We start from the raw sequence: 23966 nt of genomic DNA, 5'->3' as shown, positions 1-23966 counted from the left end.
CCCAAAATGCATTTTAATACCAGGTGTAAACAAGGACTTACAAATACATTTTGTACATTTTTTTCCACCACCAAAATTGAATTAAATAAAACGGATGCAAAAATGAAAGTAAATTGTCTTATACGAATGCCTCAGTCAAGATGATATTTTAATTTTGAGGCAGATCTGAGGCAGAAATCTAATATAGTGAATGAGCTTAGAGTTCAGCTGTGCATGCTCTATCCAAAGGAGTTGAATCAAGTGCAACTGGACTTGGTATATATCTGTGAAGACGTTTCGCCTCTCATCCAAGAGGCTTCCTCAGTTCGTGCCTTTCTAACTAGACGAAGCTAGTCTGACTGGCTGGTGATGAGACTCAGAATTTATCCTCTAGGGGTCGTTGTCAGAGCTATAGATGTCCATGGCTCTTTGTGTTCCGATGTTTACCAATGCCCGTCGCTAACAGAGCCATAGATATGAGAGGCTCTTTTGTGTACCGATATTTGGCCGCGCCCATCGTTATCGGAGCTATTGCATGCTGTACCTCTTGTCATTACACGAATGCCTTTCATGGCCATCTAAAGAAAATGTCTTGTCACTGTGTCATGTGTTTTTACTAACTGCTTGTCTGTTTCTAGTGTTTCTAGTGTTTGGTGAGCCTAAGACAAGTTTCCACCCTGGTGGACAATAAAGATATATTCTATTCTATTCTATTCTGTTCTATTCTGTTCTAGTGTTAGTGTACTGTCCATTGTTAAGCAGCATTTTTTTTAAATAATGCATTAGTATAATGAGAAGTAAGCATGTGTAATCTTGCCTGGAGATTTCAGATAGTGTTGAATCGTTATCTTCAGACATTTCTTTACCTTGAAACCTGTTCAACAGGATAGTCTCCTAAACAGGAAGGTTACTGTAACGACTCATTAGTTGTATCAGATAGCATCTGACTTCCACAGAAACCTCAACACAGCCAGACATTTACTACAGTTGTTCCCTGTTGTTGTATTGAAGAAAACAAACAAAACAAAACAAAACAAAACTCAGCCCTATTAACTGTCTCCATATGCAGCATTTAACACAGTTTTAAACTGAGTGTCAACCGTCACAAAAAAAAATCAATAAAATGCCTTGAGAAAGAGAAACAGAAAGGAAAATTCTTAAATGGAAACAATGACACTGGCTTGAAGTCGAGATGTCCAACACCTACACCAGCCAAAGTAATATGATAATGAACATTTTCCACTTGAAACAGAATTCAAAAGTTGTGAATGAGTCAATAGCTGAACCATGGCTGCTATAGCCACGTCTTTTTTACAATATGACTTTTGTTGTCATCCACAGATGATACAATGGCCACAGAAAAAATTGAATAACACAGCTAGAAAACGTCAACCCATGCATAATAGTAATACTAGAATTTATAACATTCTGAGGTCACAATTGAAAAAAACAAAACAAATCTAATAGAAGTTATTGAACTGTAACAGCCCTGGTAACCAACTTTTTATTTATTTATTTTTTTTAGTTTTAGCACTTTCTAAAGACAATTCAGTGATACTTTTTAGGTAATTGTAAGGAATACTCACCTGACAGAATATGTAGCAGTGAACACCGCTGTATACCCAATTCCACGTAAAAAATAAAAGGGGAAAAAAGTGAATTTTGCCACCAAAAGAAGTTCAATCACAAGGATCATAGCCTGCATCACCTTTACCAACACTGTGCATAAAGCAATTTCAGTTGAATGCCGTTATCGTTAGATTTTCAGGATTACGTGCAATCAAGATTGGTGATTATATAGTCCCCTGTGTCTGCAGTTTTGCATTTCAACTTTGGATCACATTCGCATCGGAACATATGCGCTTGACCTTAACTTAGCTGTTGGGCCGTTTCTCCTTTCTTTTTTCCCCCTCTCTTAAGAGATAGCTGCGTCTGGTCTACATATTGAGGCAAGGGTGTTGAACCTGGGACCCAGGTACAGGAGTGTGTCTGCATCAAAGGGGATCTCTGGAGTAGATATAGCATCCAGCTGGGTGTTGGTGTCCGAATCTCCCTCGTCGGCGTACTTGTGAGGGACATAGTCACCCAGTTCCTCTGCAGGTGTCTGAAGAGCATCTAGCCTCTGCAGAGGGAGGTGAGGAGGAGAAGCAGCCTCAGTAACAAACCAACATTTTATAAACCTTCGATAACTAGAATTAAACAAATTCTTGTTACTACCTGCTGAATTGTGTTGAACAGGGTTGTTCTGAGAATAGATAAGTCATTCTTTCCCCATGCAGAATGACTGCATGCCATTGAACTCTAGTGGATCAGAGCAAGCAATCATTATGGTGCTCAGTAAACACATCAGAAAATGAATAATGCGAAAATAAAAGGTAGCTAGTATTTGTTTTCAAGTACCTCTCTGAATCTTCCTTGTGGGTTCATGGTAACATTCTTCAGGAAGAAATAAAAGTCACATGTTAGTTATAGGACACAAAAAGGGCTCATGGAGTGTAGGGCAATTTGTAGACTTCAGTACCCTGTCCTCGGAAACTCTTTGCAGATGTTGTTCACCAACTAAACTCCGCATGGTGCTCCTGAGATACTTGGAATACTTTTGCTCTTCCATCATCCATGTTGATTCCCATATTGACTAGAACACAAAACGTGTATTTTCACATTTCAACGATTTTTGAAATATTACAGGGCCTTAATCAATTGCAAATTGGTCTGTACAGTGATGGCAGATACCTGCATTTTTGATGAAAATCAAGAAGATATTGTTGAACACTTACTTTCTTATATGACGTGTCAATGGTTGTTTGAATTCCTTTCATTTTTCGGTTCGTCTCTTCTTTAAAGGACTTTGCAGCCACCTGCCATGATATTTGTAACATAATCTTACGACTTTCTCTAGACAACATTCCACAGTGGTCTTATAGAGGCATTCACAAAACGACGACTGTGTACTGTGTTGGACTGAAGCTGTCAAATGCTATTTTTTAAAACTCATTTCACAATGAATAACAATACAGTTTACTTTTGGAAAATGTTCATGGGCTCAATAATTATGGAATCGATCTAGAATACAAATACATGTTTACTTGAAATTCACATAGAAGATACTACTGATACGACTGCTACTACAGCTACTACTACTACTTCCACTACTACTGCTGCTACTACTACTACTACTACTACGAGTACTATGAGTACTATGTAAGGGAAAATTTGATGATTGATGATTCTGATTATGGAAATGATCTAGCACACAAATACACGTTTACTTGAAATTTACATAGAGGATACTACTGCTACTGCTATTACATCTACTACTACTACTACTAGTACTACTACTAATACTACTACTACTACTACTTAGACTACTTTTATTGTAATTGCCTCATATGCATGTCTCATACATACAAGGGAACAAAATTATGTTTCACAAGGACCACAGTGTCGCATAAAAACAAATAACACACAATAAATATTAAAGACAAGTGCATTAAAAGCAAAAACTACTTCACAGACCTAAACATCACAAGCACACCTGAAACAGACAGTGAGAAAGATGGCCAAAACTCGTTTTGTGGAAGGTCTAAGTGTTCAGGCTGTTGAGGAACCTCACAGCCTGAGGAATTAAACTATTGCATAGTCTGGTGGAGGCAGCACGGATGCTCCGGTACTAGTGTTAGTACCACCACTACTACCACCATTAATACTACTGTTGCTACTACTACTACTGCTTCTACCGCTACTACTACTACTACTACCACTGTGACTACTACCGCTACTACTACTACTAAAACTACTACTGCTGCTGCGACTACTACCGCTACTACTACTACTAAAACTACTACTACTACTTATAATAATAGTAATAGTAATGATAATAATTAAACAGTTTTTTCACATGACATCAGCAATAGCATTGAAATTATCCTACTTTGTATTTATTAACATCACAATCAGTTCCAGGGCACTCCGTGTTAAAGCTTATCAGATGATTGTTGAAATCTTCATCTGGGATGAGCTTGCTCTCCCTCTCACATGACAGAAGAAGGGCCAAAAGTAGGATGCCTGAGATAGAGAGAATATCACCAGATAAGAGGAACACCAATATCACATACCATATAACTGTTATGTGTATTTATGGTAATTTTCTTACGCACATTATTGTTGCAGAATATGATAATATTTTTCTGGAATATGATGCTCTGAGCTTCTCTAACACTTGGGCTATTTTTAAGTGAGATGTTGTTAGCCAGTTTCCAGACGGGTAATTCAAAAGGAACTTGTCATTGGCGTGCCACTTACCAATCATGAGGAGTATGGTGATAAAAATGATCCCGATGGCTCCTCCTCCCAAAGACGCGCCCTTGACATGGTGGGCGCGACAGCTGAATATGTCCTTTGTGACCATTGTGTTCAAGCAGTTGCACACCGTGATTGACAGGCTGTGGATGGCAGAGACGCCCTGGAGGTCAATCACTTCCAACTCCAGGTCATACTGTCCAGCATAAACTGTGTTCTCTTTCACAAGGTTGACTGAGTAACCTTTGAACACAGATTGGATTTCATTTTACGGTGGAATGGAAATCATAAACTGGTCTCAGTGGAGACTAAGCAATGACTCAACAGGAATGAGAAAAAAAATATAATTATACTTTTTCCTGGGATGCTACTGCCGACTTGCAGGTTGTTGTGCTCACCGTTTTCAGGCTCAAGCCTCCACTTATCCTTGATGTCCCCGTGGAGCTGGAAATGAAAGGGTCCGCCGTAGGGTTCTGCATCCAGGTCAAAGGCGGTGATGTTAGCCAGCGAGGGTGCATCAGACAGGCACATGACAATGATGCTCGCGTTCAAGCTTGGAGCATTGTCATTTTCATCTTTCAGGTGGATATTAAGGGTTCCTGTGCCAGTCATGGGAGGCTTGCCTGGTAATAAAACAAATACATTCATTTGATTATTGCTTTCATTGGTGAACACCATTTCATTTTAACTATTGATTTCAAGTGTAGTTTTCACAAAATGTAATATAAGAACATTCGAGTGTAACATATATGTGGGCACAGTCTCAGCTTCATACCGCTGTCAACAGCATACACCGTGACTGCATAGACATTGTCCCGAACAAAGGATGACTCCCGGTCTAAGGTCTTTGCTGTGGTTATTTTCCCAGTCTTGGAGTCCATGTTGACCCAGTCACCAGGATCCTTGCCTTTCATGTATCTATGATACACATTTTTGGTGTGTTAGAGGTTTCAGTATTGTTTGTTGACTTTCAAATTTAAAGTAAAGTAACTTCACCACCTGCTTGTTGCAGTTTAGTAACTGTATAGCTTTATATGCAGCAGCACACGCAGCAGCGACCCAGTATATTTCTGACTTACACAAAGTTATTTGAATAGGAACCGTCCAGGTCTATGGCGGTAAACGTCTCTAGATAATATCCCAAAGCAACGTTCTCATGCACCACAACGTCTTTGACATCGTGAGTGAAGATGGGAGGTTCGTTGACATCCTCCACATTCACTGTTATGCGGCAGGTGGATAGAGAAAGTAGCCCTCCTGTTCCAGTCTTGTTTCGAGAGGTGACGACATCCCAAAGGCCTGTCTTTGATCGACCCCGGATTTTGCAGGAGTGATACGGGGCCTCATTCTCTACACTGACAGACAAGTTCCACTGATGATTTTCTTCATAATCCAGTTACTAGAAAAGATGAAAGGAGATGGCATTGTATAATGGAACATAGTGCATTGGGGGAATCACGCTATTCCCCCAGTACCTCCCCGAACAGGTGCCCCGACAGACCAGAGGAGGCGCTAGTGCAGCGACCAAGACACATACCCACATCCGGCTTCCCACCCGCAGACACGGCCAATTGTGTCTGTAGGGGCGTCCGACCAAGCCGGAAGTAGCACATGGATTTGAACCGTCAATCCCTGTGTTGGTAGGCAACAGAATAGACCTCCATGCCACCCGGACGCCCCTCAAACAAATAATGTGAGGTAAAATTCATTCACATAAGTGTAGGGCGTTGTCTACATAGTATATAAATAACTTAATTCTCTAAGATGGTCATTGTGTCAGACATGAGATGGTCTGCTGACATTTCCTCATATTTCAACTCTCCTCAATCATGACAATGTTTTTGTTCTCATTTTACCACCGCAGGGCGGTTTTCAACACTCATCCTGTTATCCAGTTTAACACGATTTTGTTCCTTTTTCACAACAGCATTCCACAGTATAGTCCCAAGAATACTCAAAACACAATAAATATATCATTGCATTATTGTAATCTATAGGGGTAAAAACAAGTCTGATTTGTGCTAGGCTTTGGATTTCTTGTTAATTCTTCGAGATATTTATCCTTCGAGGAGATGAAACAGCATTTGTCATACAGTTGTGCAAGCAGTCTACATCTGATAGCCACTAAAATCCCTCCACATTGTTCATAGATACCGTGTATAAACTGAACTATGTGTTACATTTCTCGGCTTCAGATCAGACTTCAGAAAACCTCGCCCCAGCCAAAAGCCAAATATCTCCATTGTACCATGACCCACATGTTGTTCTACTGGAAAAACATCTAACCCCCCCCCCCAAAAAAAATTCTAAATTCTCCAGTTTGGTTGATTATTTTGTGAAAGATGACAAAAGTATTATTTTTGTAGTGTATATTTTAATACTTATGAGTATCTGCAACAACTAGTGGCCTAGATCTTGTGAAAAAGGGAAGAGCATTTTGGGTGAAGTGAAAGGTCTTATAGTTTGATATAAATCAGATGGCTTGGGTAGAAATACATGGATGATTTGTGTATATATGTACTTGTCCAACTAAAGAAAATGTAATTGCAGATCAAGAACATAAATCATTTAAAAGCAAGTTCCGCTGAACTGGCGTGGCTCCTAAGACTGAAGAATGATGCACATAACTTTACATCATGCTGAAAGTTATGTACGGTAGTGCTGAGCATTGATTCTGCTTTTATGAAGAGACCCCAGTGCAGATTTCTTTCTTTTTTTCATCCCCTTCCCCCTCGCTTTTTCTCCCCAACTGAATCCGGCCCATTTTTTCGTGTTGATCGCTATATAAAATGCAACTTGATTGATTGATTGATCGTCATTCACCCTGTTTTCATCGAGTTGGGAAGACGCACTGAAACAGGCCAAAGTGTTTGTTTACTACTGCGGATGGTTGCTTGTGTATGGTTCAAGCCGACCCAACCTGTTCTTCTATTCTTCTTGGATGACGACAGCGTCAAAATACAGGTCCAGATGTTTCTATTTTTAAAATGCATGCCAGCAGGCATTGAAAGCTACCGTCATTTCATATTTGAACGCTTTCTGTTGGCGTTTTATTGATCTTGGTAGTAATTTGTCCAGTGAAATGAAAACGTGATCTCCTATATGTGTAAAACACTACTTTGGGTGTAGACACATTACCTTTTCCACATACAGAACTCCTTCATTTGTGACGGGGTCCGTGCTTATCCGGAAATGTTTGGCTGTGTCTCCGTGGATGTGGTATTTGGCCCTCCAAGCCGGCGTGCCCTTGGCGTCTTTGTCTGTAACCTGCACTCGAAGAACAAGCACATTTTCCTCCTGCTCCTTCACCCAGCCCGTACTCTGAGTAAAGACAATAAACACAAAAGACCAGGTAATTTCAGCTAGGATACATAACTGCCTTATGTCTTGATACTCAATACTCCAGGTAAGGAAATCCCAGCAAGTTTAATAAATTAATCTGGACACAACGTTTATTGAGAGAAGCGTTTCACCTCTCATCTAAGTGACCTCTTCAGTCTCAACTGACTGCAGGTGTCCCTACCCTTATAAAAATACAGTGGCATAATGACTGAAACCAACGACCGGTTTCATATGCAAACTGCCGTGACCATTAACTAGAGGTACAATGGCCATGTGTACTATTCAGAGTGACTGCAGCTATCCCCACCCTTACAAACAATAAATCCTGGAAACTAAACAAACGCTGGCAGAGATAATTACACAACACGGAAGAGCTAACACATCAGGCTAGGAGTCAAGCCGAGTCAAGTCAAGTCAATTTTATTTGTATAGCCCAATATCACAAATTAAAAATTTGCCTCAGTGGGCTTTACAGCAACACAACATCCTGTCCTTAGACCCTCTCATCGGATAAGGAACAACTCCCTGAAAATAAAATAAAACCTTTAACAGGGAGAAAAAATGGGAAGCAACCTCAGGGAGAGCAACAGAGGAGGGATCTCTCTCCCAAGATGGACAATGTGCAATTGATGTTGTTGTAGCCGGGTGGTAAATCTGTTGAATATGTTAAATGATTTTCCACTTAAATTTAGTATAGTTTAACTGCTAATATATGTAATTGTTACACTGACAAGCCATGTAAAATGTCATTTGATGTATTTAAATTGTGAAGCAGATTGTGAGTGTATTTTTATAGTTTTTGTTGTCATTGCATGTTTTGACCAGTAAGTGGCAGTGTTGCGGACTTTTATTGTAACTCCGTGCAAGTTATCCAAGTGCATCTTGGGTACTCTTTCTTTTTTACGTGTGAACCACCTGGAGATTGCGGTGTGACGGTGCTCTGACTCCGTAGTAAGTAGGTGTAAATATCTTGTGAAATATACCTGTAACATTATTCCAAACAATATTGTATGTCGGTAATTTGACAAGATGGTTTGATTTAGACGCTACTGGAGTTGATGTTCGGTGATTTTGGGCGCGAGCCGTCGACCACTGTTCGCCATTGCATGCATGACAAGGTAATGTTGGCGTGCATAAAGCCACACCATGCCATTGTATTTGGGCAGTAAGGGAAATGTAAAGGTTTTATATGCATTTTAATTCTGTTTAAAGGTAACTGACAGAGTGAGAAGTTGCGCGATCTTCAGGAAGTTCCACATGTCTTTGTTAAACCCTGTTTAACATACATAGTCCACTGCTGTATTTTGCACCGTCTTTTGTATTTTGTATTTATTATTTTCCTTTTAATATCTTTTCTGTTAAACTTGCCACATCTGTGAACATTTATGAGCTGTTTGCTCGAAAGACACAGGAATTTATGCACTCAGTAAAACGCTCTGCATTCGAAGGTTCAAACAATAAAATTAAAGCTACAAGAACCCCGGAAGTAATTGTGTCCTGTGTGGTATCTAATTCCACGGGCTACATAATTTTGGTACCAGGAGTGGGGTGTAGCTAAAACATTTTTTTTAATTGGCAACAGAGTGGCTTATTTTTACTTAAAAAAATAAGAAATACGGCAGTGGTGAAGATTGCTGGTGACGTCCGTTGGTGTTGAGTCTGAAGCCATCCTGCTGTGGAGGTGGTGACCAGCGAGAGACGACGTGAGGGGCTCTAAGAGGTTCTGGTGCTTCCTGTTTCACACGACTCAGCCGTACCAGCGCAGAGGACTCCAGCGCTAACTTCAGCTACAAAGACCAAGATCCAGCAAGGCTCCAAGTTAAAGACTGTCCTTGTAGTATCCTTGAACCAGGTTTTGAACTAAATATCCTCATTTATACTGGACTGAGTAGAGGACTCCAGCGCTAACTTCAGCTACAAAGACCAAGATCCAGCAAGGCTCCAAGTTAAAGACTGTCCTTGTAGTATCCTTGAACCAGGTTTTGAACTAAATATCCTCATTTATACTGGACTGAGTAAAGATTAATATATCATTATGTCTAGTGATTCTGGTGATGAAGGGAGTTCACGTAATGATAATGGCCACACCTCAGGTGGCATAACGGGTATAGGTGAAGGTGCTACAGAAGAAATGCAGACCACCATGCAAGAGCTCCCCAGACTGCGAGATGAGCTCACCAGGTTAAATGGTGAAGCAAGGGCTCAGAGAGCAAGTGATAACAGTGCACCCACACGTTCATACGTGTACGTTCCAAGAGAATGCCAGATCCAAGCATTTAGTGGGGAGTGTGGTACAGACAGGAGATCTGTCGAAGAGTTTATTGAAGAGGTTGAAAGGGTTTTAAGATCCAGAGAGCAAACAACAGAAGAACAATGTGACTATATACTATCTCTATTGCGTGGCCCTGCATTAGAGGAGGTGAGACTATGCATGAGGGGTCAGTCAGTGGGGCCCAGTGATTTATACTCTTACCTGAGAAATGCATTTGGGGAAAAGCGCAGTTCCACACAGCTTTTGCAGACCTTTTACAACCGTAACCAAACTGATGGAGAAGACCTCCGTGACTACTCCCATGCACTATCCCAGATTTTGAGCTCTGTAGTGAAACAGTCCACAGATGTAATACCTAATGAGAAAACTGTGCTCAGAGACCAGTTTATTGAGGGTTTAAGAGAAGCAGCACTCAGGCGTGAACTCAGGAAAATGGTTAGGGACAAACCAGAGAGCAGTCTTCTAGATGTGAGGAACGAGGCCCTCCTGTGGGAGATGGCGGACAGCAGGTCTCATCATCCTAGGGTCATAAAGAGCAACCAAGTTACATCGGAGGTTCCAGATACCCAGTGCTCTACTATTAAAACAAACAATGACCAAGGTACTGCATTCAATGATGTTCGGAGAGCAGTAGCCCATCAGGAAAAACAGCTAGCAGAGTTAGGCAAAACACTTGCTGATCTAGCCTTTGCTGTAGGTGAACTGAGTAAGCGCAGCACTCAACAGACATTCCTAGAGCCCAAGCCACGACCTAGACCCCAGCCAAAGTTCACACCAGATGGTCAGCCTATCTGTTTCAAGTGTAGAGGCATAGGTCACATTGCAAGAAAATGCCCACAGGCCAGAGGGGGTCAAGGGGACGCAACACCTAGTTCTTCTGTAGTGCAGGAAAACTCGCACCCTCAGTTGAGCCACACAACTCGAGGGGAGGAAGCTGGCTCACCAAAAGAGACACCAGACAGAAGCAGGATCTTAGAGCGTGCAGTCGGAGAATGTAAAACTGTTGAGGTGAAACTACGAGGTGTTACAGTGCCCTGCTTACTTGACACTGGTAGCAAGGTCAGTACAATTTCTGAGAGTTTTTTCAGGGAACACCTGTCAGTGAAAGGCGAAGACATTCACCTGGCATTTGAGTGGTTAAAGATCACTGCAGCTAATGGATTAGACATACCCTATATGGGCTATGTGGAGCTTGATGTAGAAGCCATGGGTCTGACTATCGCAGAGCGAGGTTTTCTGATAGTTAAAGATTCTGAACACTCTTCCTCTATTCCAGGTCTAATAGGGATGAACATTGTCAAAAAATGCAGAGAGCTAGTACACACTGAGTTTGACACCACACTGCAGGAGAGGTTTGACTCAAACTGGAGAGAGGCTTTTAATCATCTTCGTGCAGTACATGCAACAGACAGACTCTCTTTCGCTAGGGTAGCTGGTAAGGATGTAGTCCATATACCTGCTTCATCTGCTGCTACAGTTATGGCTAGGGGACTCAGGACCGTGAGTGAGGATGGTTCTTTTTTGTTGCTGGAGTCTGTGGGTGTCCCCGTTCCTGGAGGTTTGGTTGTTGTGCCTACTTTGGTTTCATCGGGCAATCACATTTTTCCAGTCCGAGTCATGAACATGTCTGATGAAGATATCTGGCTAGGGCCACGGACTAGGCTAGGGGTTTTGACTCAGGTAGACTGTGTGAAAAGTGATGAGCTTTGTGAGGTACAGTTCCAGAGAATCTCAGCAGACACTGAACAAGTGAGTATCAGTGAACACCCTGAAACACCGACAGATGTGCAGGAAATTCTCGGCAAGCTCAATTTTTGTGGTAGCCCAGAACAGCAAGCACAGCTGACTTTGTTACTGGAAAAGTACTCTTTTGTGTTTGCAATAGAAGATGAAGATCTAAGCCACACTGACAAAGTACAACATGAGATCCATCTTACAGATGACATACCTGTAACACAGCCATACAGACGAATACCACCCACACAGTACAGTGAAGTCAGGGAACATATTGGCAAGCTGCTAAAAAAAGGGGTCATTCAAGAAAGCTCCAGTGCTTATGCTTCGCCCATAGTACTAGTGAGAAAGGCAGATGGTAGTCTGAGGCTATGTGTCGATTACAGGAAACTCAACTCAAAGACAAGATGTGATGCATTCCCGCTTCCGAGAATTGATGAGAGTTTTGATGCGCTGAGAGGGGCAAAGTTCTTTTCAACCATAGATCTGGCGAGCGGATACCACCAGGTAGCTATGCATGAGAGAGATCGGACTAAGACTGCATTTACTACACCGTTTGGTCTGTATGAGTATGTGAGAATGCCTTTTGGTGTTTGTAACGGTCCAGCTACATTTCAGAGACCTATGCAAGTTACTATGAATGATCTCATTTTTCAGATACTCCTGGTCTACCTAGATGACATCTTGGTTTTTTCAGAGACATTTGAGCAGCATTTGGAAAGACTTGAGACTGTGTTTAAGAGACTGGCAGAGACGGGCCTTAAGGTGAAGTTGTAGAAGTGTGCTTTTCTACAACAGTCAGTAAAGTTTTTGGGTCATCAGGTGTCAGCAGAAGGTATAGGAACTGACCCCTCCAAGGTCTCTGCTGTTAAGAACTGGAAGGTCCCAATCACTGCCAAAGAGCTGCAGTCGTTCTTGGGTTTCTGTAGTTACTACAGGAGATTCATTCGAGGCTTCTCACAGATTGCCGAGCCATTGCATGCCCTAGTCAACAAATGTTCAGGTGTGAAGAAAACAGGGAAAGTAGGTCACCAGTTTTGTAATATGTAGACACCAGAGTGTGACTCTTCCTTTGAGCAGTTAAAGGAAAAACTTACCTCTGCTCCCATTTTGGGTTTTGCCGACTTCACACAACCATTCGTAGTTGAGACAGATGCTAGTCAGCATGGATTAGGCGCTGTATTGTGTCAGCAGCAAGGTGACACCAGACGTGTCATAGCATATGCTAGCCGCAGACTACGCCAGGCTGAGAAGAATGACCGTAATTATAGTAGCATGAAGTTGGAGTTGCTTGCCTTAAAATGGGCAGTTGCTGAAAAATTCAGGGGTTACTTGCTTGGTTCAAAGTTTGTTGTCCTGACTGATAACAATCCCCTCTGCCACCTCAAGACAGCCAAGTTAGGTGCTATAGGGCAGAGGTGGGTAGCGCAACTGTCTGTTTTTGATTTCGAGGTTAAGTACCATCCCGGTTGCAGTAATGCCGCCGCAGATGCTCTCTCTAGGCAGGAGTTTGCAGGGGAGCCTGAAACAGACCCTGACTCAGATTTTGACAACTGTATCGCTGTGTGTAACCTGACTGAGTGAGGAACAGTTCTGGATCCTGGTCTTGTCTCTAGAGGTCTGGAGTGTTACAAAGTGAGACAGATCCGTGCTGGGGAGTCGAGGTCTGGTGAGACAGGTACTAAACAGGGCAACACCCTGCCAGGTTATACCAGAGAGGAGCTGGTAGGTTTTCAGGCCAGTGACCCCACCCTAAAAGAGTTTAGGGCATTTTGGGATCGGGGGAGGAGGCCATGTCCCAGAGAGAGAGCAGCCCTGTCTAGTCAAGTGAAAAGATTGTTGAAACAATGGAGATGCATACAACAACGAGAAGGGTTGTTGTACAGGGTTATCACAGACCCACGTCATGGAGAAGTGTGGCAGTTACTCGTGCCTAGTTGTTTGATGGGCCAAGTTCTAGAAAATGTACATAACAACATGGGACATCAGGGCATAGAGCGCACTGTAAACCTGCTAAGAGGGAGGTGTTTTTGGGTAGGGCTATGTGAGGATGTTGAAAGCTGGGTTAAAAACTGCGAGCGGTGCATTTTGACCAAGATGCCTCAGCCAAAAATCCATGCTCCAGTTCAGGCATTCCTGGCCTCCCGACCTCTAGAAGTGGTGGCTGTTGGTTTTACAGTGTTGGAGGCAGCTTCAGATGGCTGTGAAAATGTCCTTGTTGTGACTGATGTGTTCACAAAGTTCACACAAGCGTATGCTACCAAGGACCAGAAGGCTGACACTACAGCTAAAGTTTTGCTCAGGGAGTGGTTCATGAAATATGGGGTCCCAGAGAGACTGCACTCAGACCAAGGTCGAAATTTCAAGAGTGAAATTATAGCAGAGCTGTGCAAACTCTATGGGGTTAAAAAGACACGGACAACTCCCTACAGGCCACAGGGAAACGCCAGTGTGAAAGATACAATCGCACACGCCATGACTTGTTAAGGACACTCCCACCAGAGAAAAAAAAGTGTTGGCCAGAGCATCTGTCTGAAGTAGTATATGCCTATAATGTCACTCCTCATTCCACCACAGGGTACTCGCCTTATTATTTGCTTTTCGGGGTACAGCCACATCTCCCAGTAGATGCTTTATTAGGGCGCGAGTGTGTGTCAGACAGGAAACAGGATTGGTTGTCTGTTCATCAGGAGAGACTCAGACAGGCACACGAGAGAGCCAGAGAGTACTCAGAGCAGAAGGCAGCTGAGAGGATCTCACTGCAAAATGAGAAGGTGTATTGTCCTCCTGTAGACATTGGTCAGTTGGTTTTCCTACGTCACAGATCCCCAGGTAGACACAAAATTCAGGACACATGGACCTCAACAGTCTACAAGGTAGTTGACATCCAGGGTACCACACAGACTGTTGAACCTTTTGAGGGAGGTCTCATTAAAAGAGTTCATAGGTCAGAGTTGCGACCTTGTGCAAAACCAGTTCCCAAACCCAGAACTAGAACTAGGTTAGAGACCACTACACAGCCTGTAGCTGAGGATGAGCCTGAGTCACGTGAGGCTTATTTTGTTATTGTTGAGGAAGTCATCCCTCGCCGGCTTGTGCAAGTACCTAATCTGCCTCTTGCAGCAGAAAGTGTTAGTTTACATGTGACAGCACCCACAGATGAGAGTGACAGTGAAGGACCTGAGGAAGGTTATTCAGATATGAGAAATTGTGGCACAGAAACAGAATGTGTTAATGATGTGCATCCAGACGTTAGCAACAGTGACTTGCCCATTATTGAAAACAGGGACAGGCCCGCACTAACAGATGATGCTGGTGGAGCAGGACGTAGGACCTATGCACCTAAACCTGCCGTTAGGAAAAGCAAGCGGGAAATGGCTGGATCTCATTCAAACCCATTTCATCTGCCAAAGTCAGCCTGTAATGCAGTCTCAGTAAGCACAGACATGGTCTCTAAGGTTTTGACAACCCTGGGTGCTGCTCTCTTTGAAAAGGCCTTGCAGGGAGCGTTTGAGTCAGTTCATGTTTCGTAGTCACCGAGGACGTTGACTATATTTGCGGGGGAGTATGTAGCCGGGTGGTAAATCTGTTAAATATGTTAAATGATTTTCCACTTAAATTTAGTATAGTTTAACTGTTAATATATGTAATTGTTACACTGACAAGCCATGTAAAATGTCATTTGATGTATTTAAATTGTGAAGCAGATTGTGAGTGTATTTTTATAGTTTTTTGTTGTCATTGCATGTTTTGACCAGTAAGTGGCAGTGTTGCGGACTTTTATTGTAACTTCGTGCAAGTTATCCAAGTGCATCTTGGGTACTCTTTCTTTTTTACGTGTGAACCACCTGGAGATTGCGGTGTGACGGTGCTCTGACTCCGTAGTAAGTAGGTGTAAATATCTTGTGAAATATACCTGTAACATTATTCCAAACAATATTATATGTCGGTAATTTGACACGATGGTTTGATTTAGACGCTACTGGAGTTGATGTTCGGTGATTTTGGGCGCGAGCCGTCGACCGCTGTTCGCCATTGCAGGCATGACAAGGTAATGTTGGCGTGCATAAAGCCACACCATGCCATTGTATTTGGGCAGTAAGGGAAATGTAAAGGTTTTATATGCATTTTAATTCTGTTTAAAGGTAGATGACAGAGTGAGAAGTTGCGCAATCTTCAGGAAGTTCTACATGTCTTTGTTAAACCCTGATTAACATACATAGTCCACTGCCGTATTTTGCACCGTCTTTTGTATTTTGTATTTATTATTTTCCTTTTAAAATCTTTTCTGTTAAACTTGCTACATCTGTGAACATTTATGAGCTGTTTGCTCGAAAGACACAGGAATTTATGCACTCAGTAAAACGCTCTGCATTCGAAGGTTCAAACAACAAAATTAAAGCTACAAGAACCCCGGAAGTAATTGTGTCCTGTGTGGTATCTAATTCCACGGGCTACATTGTGTTTACACAATTTACCGAATCCAACATTGAAAGAGGATAACAGAATTATAATGGAATTATTAAATGTATGAAGAATATGATGCGTGGGATGCCAAGCAGTGTCCAGACACCACCGTAACAGCCCAGGACCCAAGCCACGCGACCAGCATCACCATAAAAAAACCACACAAAAAAAAACCCAGGATAACAAAAATTATATGGATTTCTAAGATATATAAAAAGAACATATGAGGGGAATGCAAAGCAGCATCTCCACCATCTGCACCCATCTACAGGCCAGTGGCCACTCTTTCAGGGATGTGCACATTCTTGATAAGGAGGAACGCTGGTTTGAATGGGGAGCTAAAGAGGCCATATATGTGAAGAGGGAACGACCATCACTTAACTAAGGGGAGGGGGGGTAAGTGTACATCTGTCACCATCTTACAATGCTGTGATTGCAAATATTCCCAAATCCTCTGTGAACAGTACACATGGCCATTGAAACTCCAGTTAATGGTCACACCAATTTGCATATGAAACCGATCGTTCAAGGAAGGTTGAATCAGTTCATCCGGATACAACCTTTACTGACAGAATGCACTGATTCAACCTTCTTTGATTTTTTTCTTACCTGGATTACTGAGCATGCATCAAGAAATTGATCGTTGTAAGGGTGGGGACACCTGCAGTCAGTTCAGACCGGAGAGGTCACTCCGTTTCTCTCAGTAAACGTTGTGCCCGGATGAACTGATTCAGCTTTCTGCGATAACCGTCTTTTTGTACCTGAAATGTCTCATTGAGGTTGAATGAACCTTTGACCCTTTTATTTTGTTCAGAGACATAACAGACCTAGGTAATTGCTCACCGTTTGCCTCGTGAAGACTGGAAAGTTGTTGTTCTCGTCTTCTATATTGACTATGACAGTAGTGGTGCTTGAGAGCTGGATTTCTTTCCCTCGGTCTTTGGCCTCGACTAGCACAGTGTATTTCTCTCCTTTCTGATGGAGAAAGACATTGTGCAAGCATTTAAGGATTTGACAATGACGAGATCTTAAATGGGACTGTGTGTGTGTGTGTGTGTGTGTGTGTGTGTGTGTGTGTGTGTGTGTGTGTGTGTGTGTGTGTGTGTGTGTGTGTGTGTGTGTGTGTGTGTGTGTGTGTGAGGGTTGTACCATCAACCGGTGAGGCCTCTCACCATATAGTCCAGACATCCTTTAAATGTAATGGTTCCAGTGTCATTGTTCTGCTTGATGTAGAACTCGAAATCAGTGGGGACTGGCGTGACACGGACTATTCTCATGTCAAACCTCCCATTTTCAGTCTGGCTGGAGTCTTTATCAACTGCCTGGAGAGTAATAATGGATGTCCCTGGCCGCGTTAGAGGAAAAAAAAAAAGAGAGGAGGAATGTAAAGAGCGTGACGTGTTTCTCCACTCATCGTTTCCATGTAATTTGTCAGTTCTTACAAAAAGGCAAAGATGACTCACAAATAAAGGCTCAGCTACCTTGCGAGGTTGACTCTTTGAGGCTGATGGTGTACACCTTTCTCTTAAAAGTGGGGGTGTGGTCATTTATGTCCAAAATCTGGATCTCGATGCCTAGTTGGGTGTTTAGTTCCTTTTGCAGGCGATCATCAAAAGCTTGAAATGTCATCTATAATTAAAAGCGACAAGATGATTTATACAAACACACACACACACACGAGAAGAAACAAAAGAAATGGTCAGTAATGTCCACACAACACAATATTTAGCGATATAGAGGACATCAATATGTTGATGACACCTTAATAAATAGTATCTAACCAAAAGCTTTGAGTACTGCTCATAGTCCACAGATCCATGGACGATGATTTCTCTTGTTCGACTGTTGATTGAAAATATCCCCTTTGGATCCTTATCAACACCTTGGCCACTCAGTGTTAAAACTTGATATTTGTTTTCCACCGGAACCTGACAGAAGTAAAAACAAAAACGTTTTTTAAAAACGTGTCATACACCCCCCCACCCCCACCCCCCGGTATGTCTGCATATTCCCATGTGTATTATTCACCTGATGACTGTGAGACTGGGTTTTTGGATACTCACTATGCCCAATGCATACGGGAAATTTCCCTCTTCCTCTTCTTGGATAGAGAAGGAGTCTATGATCCAGTGTCTTTTGTGTCTCTGCAGCAGAGGATCTGAGGAGGATCCCTGGACTCCCAGACCCTACGGTGAAACACACGGATGCACACAACACACAGCTGTTCAAACCTGGGACAACGGTTTAACTGAAACCCCAGTGATTCTTTCTGCCACGCTGCCTATCCCATGGCTGACGGACCGATATTAACAATGGAAAAATTACATGTAGTTAATGTACATTCTCTCTCTCTCTCTCTCTCTCTCTCTCTCTCTCTCTCTCTCTCTCTCTCTCTCTCTCTCTCTCTCTCTCTCTCTCGCACACACACACACACACACACACACACACACACACACACTATCTCAATGTCTCATACAGTCTCTAGTCTGCAGACTGTCATAGGTTTATCAGTCACAGACTTAGATTCTGTGCTAGGCCTTTTCAAATAGAGATCGTATGGGAAGCTCTTTGTGGGAAATAAGCGATCGTAGGCAGATCAGCTGGTGTCTCTGAATATCAACCAACCTCTCAGAGTTTCACTCTGAAATATAAAGTGTCAGAACATTCAGAACTATCTAAATAGCCTTCGTTTCAGGGTAACATTAAGGGTTACTAACCAGAAAATCTCCTCTAATTTCCCTTTGTCCAAATCTTGGCAGTATAGAACAAAACGGATAACAGCATTCTCGGTTGTTTTCATATTTCATCATCATTTCAAGGCATTTTTGTAAATTATGACATCCTATGCGGGTTGTTGAAAAGAAAAGAGCGTCATTTTAGGGTCCTCTCACCAGATCAACAAAAGAAAGAAAAAAATCCTAAACACCCCCATATACAGCATGACTTCTGAAACCATCAGACATTATTTTGGAGTTTATATCCAAACTGCATCATCAAACACAAGCAAAAGTATCAGCACTGCTAAACCTGGTGTCGAGTCATTTAACATGAGTCCTTACCAGTGTTATGAGAAGAATAGTTTGCATTTTTTTCATGTCGTATTCGGTTTTCATGATGCCGTCCGAAAGTTAGCCCAAAGTGTGTGGTCCTTAAATACACCAGAAGGGAATTGTAACTGAATGACATCGTATGATCTGGCTGCAGTTTATACTTGGCAAGTGTGGGCGGGAGAGCAGATGCTGATTGAGGGTTCTCAAGCAGATCTGATAGGTTCAGCAATGAAGCTGCAGAAGCTGGGTGTGTTGCAGTGTAGACAGTTAAGAATTGGGAGCAAAAAAATACTGATCAGCACAATCCCCCCCCCCCCCCAATCTTGCATTTCTCAGGACATTTTTCCAACAAGGGGATGTAGCGGTACTGCTTTATGTGTCAATACAGCTACTAAGTAACAGTAAGAGTCCCTGATTATCTGTAAGTATTATGATTTTCTTTTGCACTGAAAAGCAACCATGTAGTAACTGAGAGGCTAGAGAGTGAATGGCGTTTTACATTGGCATATGATACACTCTTGGATTTTATAGCTTTAAAATGTGTCCAATTTGCATGATTGTTTCCTTTTAATTGCTGAGAATAATGAGATGATGTAGGTGTGTGAGTGACCAGAGGTCACACACAGTGAAAATACATTCTACTTCAATCATGCTAGTTTATATTGTATTCTTTATTCTTTACTTTCTGTGATTTAGTTTCCTTCTTTCCCAAGTGAAGGAAAGAGGATGGAAGAGCTACGGTTCAGTCTCTGTCCACTGGTTTGATGCATGCTCAATAATCCAGGTAAGAAAATCAAAGAGGGTTGAATCAGTTCATCTGGATCCAACGTTTATTGACAGTGGATACGTTTATTGACAACGTTTATTGACAGTGGATACATTAATTGACAATGTTTATTGACAGATCTGCCAATAAACGTATCCAGATGAACTGATTCAACCTTCTTTGATCTCTGTCCATTGCTTTGAACATTTGTTTGTCTGTCTGTCACAAGATTTTAACACATTTGGGAAAGGAGAATGCGGGAGCGATGCATCGCAACACAACAACACCATTCGAGATTTCCTCAACTGGCACGGGGGGTTGCCACAGTGTCCGTTTTATGTTTACTTTTATCACATTTATTGAACAACCTAAAGGGTGTTGTGACATCATTCATTAATTCATCCATGATTCATGCACAAGATCATCAGCTTGACTAATCCCTCCCCATCCCCAAAGGGACTACAATGGAGATAAGGCTTAGGGATTTACTGTTATCCTGACCTTTCCTTTTAATTAATTTGTCACTGCCCTGATGTAACTGGTGATTGTTTTGACAGTGAAACTGTCAAATAAAATCAATCAATCAATCACAGTTTGCAAAATCTGAGGTTACCTCACCAGCGAAATGTCTTCACACTGGCGCCATAGGGCTGCTACAAGGATCCTTTGTTAGATTGTTTTTGTGTCACATTTGATTTATAACACACCACAGACTGGATTTTGAGAGAAGTTTAGGGTAACGATCCCAATCATCTTTGTTATGTTTACATTTGATCTGCCTACAAACATACATGACCCATCATATTTTCCTTTGTCCATGTACCATGTGGTATATAGGTTCTGATTTGGTTGAAATGTTGAGACACGTGACGCAATTCATTATTCTATTCACGTATAGAATAAAAATGACACTGATAACTCTGCTTGTTTGCCATCTCTGCCTTTCTCGTGAACCCAGTGGTGTTAGATTGCCGGAGAACTCATCAGTTCTGTCACTTACCTTCCACACACACCACCCACACCAATTGCTACATAAAGTTGAGACAGGAAGGGGAGGGTGAATCAGTACAGAAAATCTACCAGACAACCTCAAGACATAATAAGTAATTTCTAGTGTGTGACAACAGCCACCTCCATGTTATGACTGGAAATACCATTTTAAGTGACACAGTAAAACCATTTGTCTACAAATAGTTTTGGTAGAATTTAACTGGGGTACACGAAATTTGATTTTCAAAATGTTATGATAACAGCAAATAAAATCTGATACCAATGTCTTAAGACATTATGATTTCTTAAGAGCCAACTCCATTTTGGACTGCATCAAAGAGAGGGGGGATTAGGAATGAAATGTATTATTGCTTAAAAGTATACCATCATTATCATCACTATCGGCGGTCACTCGGGTTGAGTATGACTGTCCTAGGTCCTTGGGGGAGGACGCCTGCACGTGACAGATTTTTACATGGAGAGGCCGATGCGTCTGCAGCCACCACACAGTTCTTGGTAGGGGGTGGCCAGAGCACAGTGGCATGGAGAACCAAAACGATTGAGGACCACCCTCTGTTGCAGCCTTCATCCACCTTCTTTGGCATTGTCTTCCGCCGGTTCCACCATTGAGGTCTTTGTTGGATCGCGCTTTGTCTGGAACCTCCCCCTTGACCTATCCGCCTTGGGTGACGCTACCAGGAGCCAAGCTCTGGACGGCACAGCTCTTGGGATCATTGGTACACACAAGCTTCTCCACCAGGGAAAGGTAGCGATCCAGGAAAAGAAAAGTGTAGCATATAATGAAAGATACTTTGACTTTAACCGTATGAAAATTACATAGAAACAACATTACATTAAACTTGGCTTCTCATTTCTGAATACTGAAAAAGCCCCTTTGGCCCTTGCAACCTGATTTTGCAACAGTAGCAGGGTATAAACATATATTTACATTACACAACAAAAGAGGTACAGTTTGGCTCCTGCCTCTGAATTTGTTTAGCTGCCAAATGCAAAAAAGTCTTTCAGACATTACAAGATAGGTAAAACAATTTTGTGAGAGCCGAAGGCCTACGTAGCTTCAGAGATATGAGAGAGTGAGGCTACTGTAAACAGTTTTTATTGGACAGACTTCAAGTCAATTTCCAATAAGATAATGCACCTCAATGTCCAATCTGGCCTGGGAACGCCTTGGTAACCCCCAGGAGGAGGTGGAGGGTGTTGCTGGAGAGACGTCTGGAGTGCCACCGCGACCCGACCCCGGAGAAGCGACTGATGATGAGATGAGATGAAATAATGCACCAACCGTTGGCAGTAAGTCTCCCAGCTATAAAACTGTATTTTACATCAACCAGAGTGGAGGCTGTCCATGATATTAGGGTCATTCAGACAGACATGCCGCCAAGATTAATTTAATATATAAAAGTACCCCTTCACTCAAAAATGTGTTTTTCTTATGTTTGGGCCCCCTAAAATATGTGGCCTTGATTATACTGACTTGTATTTAAGTTAAGTTTGTCACTAGACTGGTGTATTCACATTCCTCTACTGGAGGAGAAGCTGTCTGTGCCCTTCCCTATAATCTGAGATTCAGACGTACACTGGACAAACAAGATTTGATACGTCATGTAGAGTTATGGTGTGGTTTACCAACAGCATATGGGCACATTAATAAAAAATTAAGACCACCTGTTTTTTTAAACAGAAAGTTTGGGACGATATTCCACATGCTATCAGGGGCTTTTAGAAATCTTTTGATCCAGTTAATTTTGATATTCATATTGCTGTTGGGAAACTTCCTATCAAACTCTCCAACTTTCACAAGCAAGCTCTTCTGTGTTGTGTGTTGGTCCCTTCTATATAAACACAACTGTTCTCCTCACAAAACATTTTTATGGAACAATGTCACGTACAGAAACAAATCGTTATTTTTTGAAAATTGGTTTAGCAATAGAATTCGACTTGTAAAACAGCTATTTAACTGTTAAGGGCTTCTGTATTCATATGAGGATTTTATAGAGAAATATAGTGTTCCTGTCACCCAAAAGGAGTATAGTACTGTTGTTATTAATGCATTGTCAACTGGCATTATAAACGTATCACGTTGCAATTCTAACATACATGACACTGTTACTTTAACCAATTATAACATTACTGTTGACGAAATTTCCGTCTTTGGCAAACAATTCAATAACAGCTTCATCAGAGTCTCATTTACTCCACGAACAATAATACTTGTTGAATATAAATGGACAGACCAAGCTCTCGATGGTAGAACATGGAACCCCGTATTTACTCTCCCCCCTACAAATGTGTTACTTAACAAAATCAAAGATTTTTTGTCTAAAGTCATACACAGTCATATTGGAATTGACGCTGTCAGTTCCAATATTTGTAAATTTATTCCTAATATAGAAAGTAAATGCTCTTTTTATAATTATGTGATGGAAACTCTAGAACATGTTTTTATTCAATGTGTACATGTGACAATATTGTGACGTGGTTAAATAATGGACTTCTTAGACACCCTTTCAGAGTTAACAAGCTTTTAATAACCGCAAGTCAGAACAGACACAAGTTTGTATGGGTCTTAGCCCCACCCCTTTCTTGGCCACCGAAGCGACCCTATCTATTTGCCTACTCTTTACCCTCATGGTGGGAAGTAGCATGTTATCTAATATAACTTCTCTCATAACGTCCCATTACCTTCCACCACATCACCGCTATCTGTAACAGATATGTCCGTTTTTAACATGTTCCATATCCCACAACATAACCAAAACATCGACTGCTCAGTTGCATTGTGGGTAATGTGTGAATGAACCTCGGAGCAGAAACACTAGTAGAATTCGCCATAATATTGTAACGTGCATGGATAAGAAGATACGCTGGCCGCTGTCTCGCGGATCTGACCCTTTAGTCGAGCGGTTAGCGATGCCTCCTGCGGTGCGAGCGATACGGGTTCGCGTCCCGGCCGCGGCAGTTCCGGTGGTTGCGTTGCCCCCCGAATTCGCTACATTGGTGTCAGAAGTGGGATGTATTGTATTTAGAAATCACGTCAGGACACAGC

At 42.0% G+C, this 23966-nt stretch overlaps 1 pseudogene; it reads right to left on the bottom strand.

Annotated features, from left to right (window-relative positions):
• Window positions 1–1894: 1894 nt before the first annotated feature.
• Window positions 1895–19206, bottom strand: LOC130128964 (cadherin-like protein 26; annotated as a pseudogene).
• Window positions 19207–23966: the final 4760 nt, after the last annotated feature.

The sequence above is a fragment of the Lampris incognitus genome, chromosome 2 (assembly GCF_029633865.1).
Source record: "Lampris incognitus isolate fLamInc1 chromosome 2, fLamInc1.hap2, whole genome shotgun sequence".
Lineage (NCBI taxonomy): Eukaryota > Metazoa > Chordata > Actinopteri > Lampriformes > Lampridae > Lampris > Lampris incognitus.
Note: the sequence above shows the minus strand (reverse complement) of the source record. Positions and strands in the feature narration are given on the sequence as shown.